This window comes from Talpa occidentalis, unplaced genomic scaffold (assembly GCF_014898055.3).
Source record: "Talpa occidentalis isolate TD23 unplaced genomic scaffold, MPIMG_talOcc4v2.1 talOcc4.13, whole genome shotgun sequence".
NCBI lineage: Eukaryota > Metazoa > Chordata > Mammalia > Eulipotyphla > Talpidae > Talpa > Talpa occidentalis.
In genome coordinates this window covers 88,232,796-88,245,020 of record NW_023601322.1, presented here as the reverse complement: position 1 = coordinate 88,245,020, position 12,225 = coordinate 88,232,796, and the positions used below count along the sequence as shown (strand labels likewise).

The 12,225-nt window shown below is 44.2% G+C and overlaps 1 protein-coding gene and 1 long non-coding RNA gene across 3 annotated transcripts in view; one reads left to right on the top strand and one right to left on the bottom strand.

Moving 5' to 3' along the window:
- Positions 1-12,225, top strand: part of KCNN2 (potassium calcium-activated channel subfamily N member 2) — a 330,773-nt gene that overhangs the window by 298,060 nt on the left and 20,488 nt on the right. The gene's annotated exons all lie outside the window — the stretch shown is intronic.
- The window catches only part of LOC119243581 (uncharacterized), a 29,787-nt gene continuing 20,101 nt past the window's right edge, over positions 2,540-12,225 (bottom strand). Inside the window, exon 11 of one of the 2 annotated variants that reach the window (XR_005124760.2) lies at positions 2,540-2,814. This is a non-coding gene — a long non-coding RNA (uncharacterized LOC119243581). Of the gene's footprint in view, positions 2,815-10,426; positions 11,115-12,225 lie in introns of those variants that run through there. The other variant, XR_005124761.2, reaches the window with a different exon arrangement.

The following is a 12,225-nucleotide window of genomic DNA, read 5'->3' as shown; positions in this document are numbered from 1 at the left end:
TACATAAGGGTGTGGGCCGCACTGGGAGGGCCCGGAGCAGGAAATCCCCAGCATTTCTGAAGTTAAGCACCCCCACCCACACCCTGCTCTGTCCACCCCCCCGGGCGGCAGGAGAGGGGCAGGCTCTCCATGCAAGGGCTTTTGAGTGCTGGCCAGTGTGGCCTGTGCCCACGCAGCAGCTGCCCAGCAGGACTGCAGGGCCAGCCCCAGCGGAAGGACAGAGCGCCCCTCCTAGACAGCGAGGCGGGGGAGATGGCCTCCCGCCAGGTGGTCCGAAACGGGGCTGGGCAGCACGCTCAGAAAATGAATCCCCGGCCAGCGTTCAAGTCACCAGCAGTCGTCACGAGATAATGAGTTCGAGACCCAACTGAGGAAAAGCTCATTGAGGAACATCATTTACAGGGCAATGTTATTTGCCTGTAAAGGAAAAATACAGGTGTTCTGGGTTTTCTTTTTCTTCAGTGAACCTTGCTTTTCTTCATGACGGTCCCTTTGGCCCATCGTGTTCACGGTTGGATCACTTTCCCCATTTTCCTCGAAAGACAGCTTTTACTGTCTAGTGGAAAGCCTTGGGGAATTAAATATGCATGGGTGCGTGTCTGGAAGGCCCATCACGGGCCCAGAGAGCATGAGTGATGCTATTTGTAAAAGCAGAGCTGGTGCTTGTAGAGTCTCCTCCTCGTGCCCATGGAAACGACGTCCTTGGTCTCCCTTCTTGGTACCACATCCCCCTTTTTGTTCTAAAACGAGGTGTGACTCAGGGCTTGTGTGAACAGGCTCACTGGGCCGTGCCAGGCTCCCCTTGCTGGCAAGGGCGCTCTCTCTCCAAGCTTTTCCTTTGTCGCTGTGGTCTGCAGATCTGCTCCTTCAAGCCTCATATGATGGCCACAGCTTTCCCTTGGCTGCTGGAACTACTTCCTTGCTCGGGCCTCATGATTGATCTTAAGGGGGATGTAATTGTATGGGGACTATAACCAAGATGAAAATGCATACATTGTGCAAAAATGAAAAATGATGTAAGAAATATATAAAAAATAAAAATTAAAAAAAGGTAGCTGCTGCATAAATGTTGATGAATAGATTACCTATCAATAAAACCAGGTTTATATATATTTAAAAAAAAACAGAAGTTTTGAGTGACTTTTAGTCTCTAGCCACGACAGAGGTGTTGTGTGTGGTGCCATTTGCAGTGACTCCATCTCTGCCCGCTGAGCTGGTGGTGACACAGTGTGTCTGCTCCCAAGCGGAGGAGCTTCATTCCATCTTCCTCATAAGGAATAGATGATGGCTTTGCTGACCGGGGCAGAAGTCACACACTTGCATCCAGAGAGTCTGTGCAGGCTCCGAGCCCCCTATTTGAAAATCTGTGCAGGGTCTGACTCTCTCCATGTTCCAGTCCAGGGAACTAGGTCTTCCGAGGGTGAGCTTCTGCTAGTGGACTGTATACCCTATATATTTCCTGGGGATCAGGAGAATATGAATGGAGGTTCCCACAAACTACTACTAGAGAGAAACTAGAACTAATGAGTGTTTGGCTGAGAATATAGATTCCTAAGAGGAGACAGTAATTTTTCATTGACTATAGATAAAAGGTCAATTTCCTTAAAATGAAATTTGTTTCTGTTTTGTCAGACAAACTTTCCTTTTCCTTTCTTCTGATTTTAGGAATTTTAAACACCAGCCTGTCCCTTTGGGGTTATCAAGACTAGACATGACTTGTTTTTATTTCAGGCTTTCATTTGCTTATTCCCACTTGGTCTTCTGCAGTGCGTGCTTAAGTAAAATGCACCATGTCAGATTTCCCATGACTCATCTCTCTGTCTCTGTCTGTCTCCCACTCTGGCCTTTAATCAGTTGTGAAAATGAAATACAATTTACAACACTCCTGAGAGAGCCCCGGATGATCCTGAATCATCTTGCTGCGCATCTCTGATGCTTCTCGGTGCTCTATTATATTTGAATTCCCTTTTCCTTGTGTTTATGCAATTTTGATGGAATGTAGGCCTCTGTGCCTTTTTTCATTTTGAAGTAAAATCCAGTAGATCTAAATGCCAAAGAAATTAGCAATGCGCATTTTAGTTATAAAACTAAGGAATTATTCCAGGCCGTGATCTTAGATCTTCACATTTCATTGGGGAAAAAGTTAAGTTGTCATTTCAAAATTTTTCCATACCTTCCTTTTTGTGATGGGCTACATTTTGGGGAGCCAAGGACATTCAGGTCGATCTACAGTACTCTGGGCAGAAATTGTTAAACCACCAAGAGAGGTCATTTTTGTAAGAACCAAATGACTTTATCTAAAAATTACCACTCTTCACTTGAAATAGAAACCATGGATCCCAGACAATCATGCAAAGTTGTTCTTACAATTTTTAGGTTAGTGTATAATGCTATATGCATAGATAATTATGGAACTACTGAAATAAGTGGATCTGAGATACCGAAATGCTTTAACAAGAATTTTACTCAAGCAAGTCAAGTAGAAATTTTCTTGTCACTCAGATCTACTTAGGAATTAGAAGTGAACAAACATCTTTTCCTTTCAGTTTTCTTTAAAACATGAGATCACAGAATTCCCTAACAAAGTCACTCATAACCAAGGTTGTCTTTGCTTGCTTTTTCTTCTTTTACACCGCAGCCTGTAATTGAGAAGGTGCAAAGGACCTGAGAATTTATGATTGGGGGTGTGCTGGTAACAGTGGATGAGTTGAAAGGACTTTGTTCTTCTGTGTGAAGGAGGTGAGCAGACAGCGCTGTGGGTCACAGAGCTGTGGCTTTGGGCAGCATCAGCCAGATCTGCATCGTCCTCCAACTCTGCAACAGAGAGCAATTGTTTCACTTAGCATTTTACAATTTATCCTGTCTGCCATTTTCTATCTGTACATGCAGCTGTAACATGCTGAAAGCTGTAGCTTTCCCTTACCCATGAATATCAGGGACTGTTTCAACCATGGACAATCCTCACTGGCAAGAGTATCATTTATCTTAGCAAGAAGGCAAGAGTTTTATAAATTTCCCTTCTCTATTCCTGTGAATTTATGGCAAAGTCTTATGGGCCTTCTGTTTAGTCTGGTATTTGTCTGTTCTAGTGACACTGAACAGTCTCTGCTAAGTGTTCCTCTGAATAGTGATCTATAAGCCAGTAGCCTTGAGAAAGTCTACCATGGATTCTGCAGCCAGCATGAGGGTGCGTTTCATCCCATTCATACAAAAGTTATGGCTAAAGAGCTCCCAGCTCCTGATGATTTATAAATTTTTGCTCAAGGAGCTAGTGAAAAATGTAGTCAAGGTTTCACACCACCTCAGGATAAGAACACTTGCTAATAATCCTGTCAGTGTCAAATTTAGCCAGTGGTAGAGTCTTGATTTAAGATCACAATGTGACTCAGTTGCTGGTCAGAGTTCAGTAGCTTTCATCCTGAAGGGCGGTGGCATTATATTATTAATTCAGTCAGAGAATGCTCTAACACAGCCTTGAATTAGCTGGACCTTAGAGAAAGCGAGGGCTAACCCTAAGGCCTTGTTATTTTCCTGCTGTTTTCCATCTTTCCACTGAAGGATGTTTTTGCTATGCCGCAGGATATAGAAATCCTGAAACACTAGACTGAAGCCATTCTGGGGTGCTCACATGTGAATAAGCGAGAAAGCTCCAGAACCTGTTTATAGGTCTCACACAACTTACTATCAATTCATTTGGACATGTTTTAATTTATTTATTTTTTTTTTTTGGATGCTTCTGGTGTTTGTTGAATCTCATCAAATAAGGGCCCAGTGTATCTTTAAATTCTTACAATAATAGTGTGTGTATTGTGCAGAGCAGGAGGGTGGTGAGGCTAAATTCCTCACCAATGCCCTCAGGGCACCCTCAGACCTCTCCAAGACAGTTTCCAAAGTGGATGGATTCCAGGAAAATTTCTTAAGCAGTGAGACATGCCCTCTCTCCCAGGTACAGGCCAGCAGCTCTGGAAATTGCTGTGACCTTCTAGCTTTCCACTCAGTGACTCCACAATTCCTCATTTTCCTAAACTCTCAGCATTTTCCATTGGCAGTGCTGCCCATTTTTTGTCTGAAATATGTGCGCTCACCTTGGCCCCACCGCTAAGCAGGAGACTTAAACCCGGAATGACGCAAGGAGGACAAAACAGTGCTGGCCACCACGACCTTCCTGTTCTAGCGGGCCGAGCAGCAGACCCCAGCACGGGAGAGTCAGGGTTCCCAGCCAGGGTTTATCACTGAGCTCCAGAAACCACACACACCCCACCCTGTTCCTCAGGATGAAGGCATTTGAAATTGACCTCTACCCCTTATCAGCAAATATCAACCTCTGTTTGTGGAAACGGAGGTGGGACATTGTTACTTATTTGCCTGACTGGAGATCTTAGGAAAAGCTCCAATGAAGTGATAACATTAAAACTGAGCATTTTATAGAATTTTGTTGGCCAGAACTAGTTTTACGTATTTTTATAGAATATTTATGTCAGGCAAGGGCAGTAAAAATGTCTATGCCTCTAGGATATCCACTCCAGATAACCCCAGGGACAGAAAAATGCATGTTTTCAAATACTCATTTTATCTTTCTCTTGGAGGAAAGGCTGATATTTTTAAATGAAATTTAATTAGTCTCAAAGCCATGTTATTAATTTAGGTGTATTATAGAGTAAAAAGCACAGTAAAAAAAATGGTTTTTCAAATTATACATTTTGACAGCTTAAAAAGCATGATTTCTTTCAAATTAAACATTTTTGGATAAACTTTAATGACATATCTAATGTGTCAAACTCTCAAACATCATTCTCTGAGGTGGTGGGTAGTCTGGATTTTGTCCTCCAAATTCTAAATCTCTTTATTTTTTAAAATGTCCATTGAAGGAGCCTTGCACTGCACCGTGACGCACAGGCACACGCACAGCACACGTCACTGTCCATCAGCACGTGCGCAGGCCATGTCAAGGGCAGCCATTCGCCTGACTCACTTCACTTTAAGCACAAGGAGCGCACACCCTTCAGCAGAGGTTTGGGTTGTACAGGCAGGTGCTCGGGCGAGCGTGGCTGCATCACGCGGCAGGTGTCTGAGCTCCTGGGAATCCTGCACCATGTTCTGTGGAGGGATCCTCCCGGGGTCTGCGCGCTCCTCTCCCCACTGCACTCCCAGCATGTGTGCATTCCCCCCCTTTGGAGAATAGCTGTTCTGACAGGTGCAAGGGGATATCCCTCCTTGTTGTTTTGATTTGCATTTCACTAAAAATAAGAGATGATAACCATCTTTTCGGGGCCATCTGTAAGAGTCTCCTTTGGGGAAGTAGCTATTCAGATATTTTGCCTATTTTTGAAATCAAGTTGTTTGGGTTTTGTCTCTGGGTTTTTGCGCCTCTTATTGGATGGGTCATTTACAGTTATCCCCTCACACTCAGAAGATGACTGCAGGTTGTTGGTTTTTTTTTTTTTTTAATTGCATTTAATGTTTCTTTTTCTTTTTTTTTATTTTTCAGAGTTTTATTTATTTTTTTATCATAGCAGGAATTTAGAAAACCTAAATAAGGGGCCAGGAAAAAGACTAATTATAATAAAGTAAAAATCAAAATCAACAAGCAACTTTAAATCAGTGACACACTACAGAGGCGGGGAGAGGGGTGTATTTTCAAAACAAGGGGGGCTGGGAATTGTATGGGGACTATGACCAAGATGACTGTACGTTCTGATGATCATTCCTTTCACCACGTAGAAGCCCTTTCGTTTGATGTGGTTCCTCTCATTTCTTGTTGCATTTCTTTTTTTTTTTTTTTTAAGATTATTTATTTATTTATATAAGCACTGGGTACAGTCAGAAGCGCGGGAGGGTGAGAGAATTCACCAGAGCCAGAGCGGGGAGCAGAGCAGGCAGAAGGACCGAAGTACACTGCTGAGGGGAGCAGCGGGCGGCAGGAGAGGTCTGCGCGCCATGTGGGACCCTCCTCCGGTGGCCTGGGAGCAGCCGGGGATCGAACCGGCGCTGCAGAGGCTGCGGGCAGCTTTGCAACCCAGCGCTCAACCGCTGCGCCACCGGGGAGGCCCTCTTGTTGCATTTCTTGTCAGCCTTATCATGAGAGTGAAGTCCCCAAAGGCAGCTTTAAGGCCGGTGTTTAGGACATAGTACCGTTTTCTTCTCTGTGCCTTATGGCTTCAGGTCTTGCATGCATCTCCTTCATTCATTTTATTTTTGTGTATGGCGCTCTGGTTTCATTCCCTTCCATCTGGCTGTACAGTTTCCCCAACACTATTATTCATTGAGGAGACTTCCCTTGCTCCACTGGATACTGTCAGCTCTTTGCCTATAGATTATCTGTATGAGTTTATTTCTGGGCTGTCAGTTCCGTTCCAATCCTGTGCGTGTTTTCAATTCTAGTACCGCGATTTTTGGTTTGCTCTCTGGAAGTGATGTGCCCTCCAGATAGAACTTGAGCTCCAATGTGGTATCAAATTATTTTTAGGTTAAGACGCAACCTATGAAGCTATCTGCAGCCACAGCAACACGAGTTCGATCCCCAGCCAGGGAGCTACCCACATGGCGTAACAGACCTCTGCTGTTTCACCTGCTGCTCCCCTTAGCAGTATATTTCTGTCAGTCTGCCTCTTCTGCTCCCCACTCTGTCTCTGGTGAATCCTCTCACTCCCCGCACCTCTAGCCTGTACCCCAGTTCTTGTATGCATAAATAAATAATCTTAAAAAAAATTATTTTTAGGTGGTGACAAATGGGATTGTTTTCCTTATCTTCTCTTTCACTAGCCCATTATATGCATATGGAAATGACATAATTTGTTTATTTCCTAGCCTGCCATGCAACTGTTTTCATGCCATAGGATTCCTGATACTCCTTGCACTGAGCTTGCCTGTCCCTATGGTTAAGTTGGCCATTTAACAATGTTAATTCTTCCAATACTTGGAGCATTTCTTTGGTTAAAATTATTCCCAAGTATGTAATTCTTTCTGATGCAATTGTAAATGGGATTGTTTTTCCTACAAGTTCATTACTTGCTGATAGGAACCCTGTAGGTCTTTGTGTATTTTGTATCCTATCAGTTTATTAGATCTAATAACCATTTTTCCTGTTCTCTTTGGGATTTTCTGTGTCTATGATGTCAGCTGAAAATAGTGATAATTTTACTTTTTTCCCCTCTTAATTCGAATACCTTTTATATCCTTTTCTAATCGAAGTGTTCTTGATAGGACTCCCAACACTATACTGAATACCAGTAGTGAGATTTCTTATTTGAAAATCTCTGATCATCTGAAAGGTTCTCAGATCAAAAGGAAGAATAAGAAGTGTGTTCTGGCTGGGACTCCCTGCACTATATTGCGTAACAGCCGTGAGAGTGGTCATCTTGTCGTGTTCCTGATCTGAAAGAAAAAGCTTTCATTTTTCCACCAGTTGTGTGATGTTGGCTGTGAGTCTGTCATTTACAGAAAGGTATTCTTTGTAGACTCATTTGTTGAGGGATTTTAATCATCAACAGGGTGCTAAATCACTGTAAATACAATGATTTTCCTGTATCTATTCCAATGATCATGATTTTTGTATCTATGTTCACCAGAGATATTTAACTTTGTGATTTTTTTTTTTTATTTTTTTGGTCTTGTTTTGGTGTTAGGGTAAAGTTCTCTCCATAAAACCTGTTTGGAAGAGTCTGAGGCTAGGTCTTAACTGTGCATAGGTGGTAGAATTCAGAACTTAAGAACTTTGTTTTGGGGATGTTTTTGATTATCGCTTTAATTTCTTACTCATGTTTCATTGCTACAGCCCAGGTTGTGCCATTTATTGCCAACAGTTGTTTATAATATTCTCTAAAGATCCAGTGTACCTTCTATTTTTCTTTTTCTTCTTTCTACTTTGTTTAGCCTGTCTCATCTAATGTGTCATTTAAGTCCATTGTTTGCTTGTCAATTTTCTGTCTGGATGATTTATCCATTGCTGTAAGTGGAATGTCAGTGTCCAATACAATCCTTGCATTGCTGTCACTGTATCCCTTTCGATCTGTTAGTATTTGGTCTATGCTGGGATTCCTGTGTTGGAGGTCTCTGTGTGTATCTATAGCTATACACAGAATGTCCGTCTTTGTCCCTTGCTATCTTCTTTTAGCTGGAGGTCTATTTGACCCCAAAGTGCTCTTGCAAAAATGATTCTGGAAAGGATTTGCAGGATAAATGATCTTGATCTTGGAGGTACCTGAATTTGTATTTTCCCCACACCAGTCCCTAGAAAGTAAAGCATTTTCTTGCATCATTTGTTCCCTTTGGTCTGGCATAGGATGGTGGGATGAGACCCCTCTTGCCCGATATATTTTATTTGAATGAAAGAGGACAAACTGGCATTTTTCACATGTCGATTTTATTTCTTCATTTACTTTTGAGCTGCCTGAGCATCTTAAGGGGCAGTCGGTTATCTGCTGGGGTTTTCCCTAATTACATAACAAAGTGGGAGAAAAGCAACCAGGACACATTTTCTGATTTTGATGAAAGAACCGTGAGTGAGCTTATTAAAGGCACACAGGCACCTGAATTCCAAAGAGTAACATATGTGAGTCCCAACTGTCTCTGCAGCCATTGTGATGATGGCAAGCTTTGGGGGAAATGTTGTAAAAGCATTTGCTCTCATTCATTCTTACTTTGTGAAACAGAATGCTCCTGGAAATAGACATTGATTGGACAGTAACATCCTGTCATTATTTAAATTATTATAGGCATAAGCACATTGTGAACCTCAAAGGGTTTCGGAGGTAAGCCAGCTTCATTTGCATAATTCTAAAAAGTAGAAAGAATAAGTTATCTTTTTGAAAGCAGATTCTATACATATCAAATTTAGGAAGAATCTGGGGAACTAAAAGTTCGTGACTTCCCTGATTTAAAATAAAACCTATGGAGAGGAAGTAAAGGACCTTTTGTATTTTTACAAAAAGATTTGTTTAAGGTACAATTTAAAGGGTATATTTGGGACAGTGGAGTGAGGAGCATATAGGTAATAGCTTTGATAGTGACTAAATTGTCAGATTAACCTGCTTCTCCAGTTTGCAATAAAGGTGTTCGTTTTAATGCATAAAACTTTCAGCAAGAATTGGACAGCAGCGGGAAGAGAGCGAGCCCCAGAATAAACACAAAATTCAACTTTCAAAGGCTCTCGATACTGGTGATTTTCCACTGCTGTTAGGATTTTGAGTTCTTTCCAGAGGGATCTTGGCAGAGGCCACCCTCCAGGAGAGAACAATATGCAACTTACTGTGCCAAGTGCCACTTATAGTGCTCTGTCTAGCAGTAAAGAAGCCCCTCAGCTTTCACATTCTCTCCTTTTTAAAGAACCATTGCGGGCCTTGAATCGTCCATAAGTCACAGATTGAGGAGTACCTGGGTGCATCTAGGCAACAGGTGACCTGTATGTCAAGCAAATGCTAGCCAGGCAGGACTTCTAGGTGCAGATGGCCATGGTGAGTGGCCACTGATTCAGCTCACTCCTGCATCAGCATAGAATACCAATTTAGATTTTCTGGCAGATGCCTGAAAGTCAACAAAATGGGTGTACGTGCCGCGAGTGGCCACTGCCCGCACACCATGGGGAGCTTTGGAATCACCATCCTTCCTTTGCCCAGACATTTCTGGGCCCGGACTCTGCCCTCTCCCTAGGTAATCCTTGTTTCTCATTTCCTGAATGTCTGCACCGGTAAGTACAGTGACTGCTAGGAACCGCTCAATTGCTGTGTAAAGTAGACTTGTGTGGAGCTCTCCATATCACCTGAATAGCCTTCTGCGTCCCAAGCAGAGCATCTAGCTTGGCAACACATGGGGAGTTTTTAAAAACTCTGAGACCTGTGTTTTATTCTCAGAAACAAGGATTTAATTATCCGGGCACACTATCTCTCGGCATGAGAATTTTTGCAAACTCTTCAAGTGATTGAACTGACATCAGGGTTGAGACCTGCTCACTTGAAAGCTGGACCTTATCAACTAAGAAACAGTAACATTTTTAAGCTTTTCATAGCTTAAGAGTTAGGATCTAAAATGAGATTAATTTGAATTTCTTGTTTTACTGTGAAATACAGTGCGTTCCCAAGCCTGTCATGGAAGGAAGCAGGCGTGTGGATTGAGGCCTGCACATCCGTGCTGGTCAAGGGCATGACAGAGATCACCTGACTTGGTTTGGTCGTGTCACATCCAGAGTGAGAGGGTCAGTCCAGAGGACATGTAAAGGTTGCCTAGCCTTTTCCACAGATCAACTTCCCTGAGGGCCCAGGTGTGGGCGCGGGTATGGAGGCGCTCCTGCAGCATTACAGTGCAACTACACAGGATGGTCATTACAAGCACAGAGCCAGCGGTAGCAAGATGGGGCCAGTGTATATATTTTCTCCTTACTCTTGCAGCCATAAACCTGGCAGAAGGTGGAATTTACTTGGGGACCCCAAAATTCATTCGTTGGGCCATCATTGCATGGCTAAATCATTTATTAATTCAAATAAACATGATTCACCCATTAAGTCTATAACGGAGCAAAGTATGGCACACATAGAAAAGCCTTTTCCTAGCTTGAATTTTTAAGGTCAAAAATGGTAAGAAAGGTTAGGTGTTTTTCTTAAAGCACAAATTGTTAACTTTTTTTTCCACAGTTGGCTTTAAAAAGTATTTCTTTCCATTCCCCAGTTTGGATCCTGTTTTTAAGAAATGTAAGTAGAATATTTGCCTCTTTAAATACTTTAGAAGTCCATGTTCAATACAGATAATCACACACTGATGATGGGGTGCACTGCCCAGGACGGCATGCCTCGGGGGGAGATGTGTGTGACATGGACCATCACATGCAAGGTTCTGCGTGGGTGGGCCGAACTTGGGGCAGGCGAACTCCTCAGCCTCCGTGTCATCACTGGTCTGGCCCCTCAGCAGGCCCCACGCAGGGTCACACGGCTGCACAGCGTGGCCGTAGAGCTCCAGCAGGGTAGGGTCATCTCCTGCCCTTCAGCACTGAGTCCTTGGTGCAGGGTTGGGGCCCTCTGACCATTTCCACCGGCATCTGGAACACTCTGAGGCTGAGCGTGTGAGTAGATGGTGTGTGTGTGCATGCTCATGGCTGGTGCATCCCATTCGAGGGGCCTGAAGACCTGCAGGATAGAGTGTGGGAGAAGGTTCTGGGGTGTTACTCTTTTTTTCCCCCCCATTTAGATTTTTTATTTTTTTAAGTATTTTATATAATTCTTACATCTTTTTTCATCTTTGCACAATGTATGCATTATCATTTTGGTTATATTCCCCATACAATTGTACCCCCACCCCCTTATTTTGACACTAGTCCTTCCTTTCTGGGCATACTTTAGCCAACGTATCGGCTGCATGTTCCTGTCATGGTGCGCGGTCCCTCGCGGGTCTGCCATTCTGACATGTCTGCGCAGATGCAGCACGCCGCTTACATCCCATGCTGGCCTCCCGACATTCTGAGAACTCCATAGGTGTAATCGTGTTGCTTCCCAGCTACGCGCTTCCCTGAGGGTTACTGCGGGGCGCAGGTCTGGTCCCTGTGGGGAGCAGGAGGCTCCGTGCAGCGCCTCTTCCCGGACCTGCAGCCCCAGGCGCTGCTCCCTAGGTGGCCACCAGGGTCCCCTTGTCTGCTCCCCATCTTGCATTTTCTCCTTCATCCCACCAGAGAGACTCCCAGCCGTCCAGGCTAGAGGGGACACTCAGCATCACCCTAAAGTTGCCAACAAGCCTCTGGACACTGGTTGGTACAGGAAAGGTGTCTCTCCTTTAGGGCAGGGGTGCGACGCCTCCCTACAGATGCGCTGCCACCTCAGGGGCCTCCTGACCGGGGAGTCTGGTGTGGTGGGCCTCTGGGGCGGCACACCCAAGGTAGGGGGGGGTCTCACTGCACGTGAGCAGGGGTGCCCGCCAGTGTGTGCCTACCTGGGGGTGTTGTGTGGGGAAGGGCATTTGGTTGCTGGCCTTGCAGCCCCCAGTCCCCGGCACTGGAGCAGGCAGGTAGGTGCCTTCCTTCCTTCGTAAAGCAACTTTGCTTTAGGAAAAGAATGAATGTAGAAGTTCTTGGTAGTAACAGATGAACGCTCAGACTTTTAAGGAAGACTGAACATGCGTTGTTTTCTGTTGTACTAGGTGCTACTGAAGGAGAAACGAAAGGATCTTTTCTAACTAGGGAGTAACGTACTCTTTGCAGAAGCGTGCAGTGTTGGGAACACTGTTCAGTTACACCTTAAGTGCTGT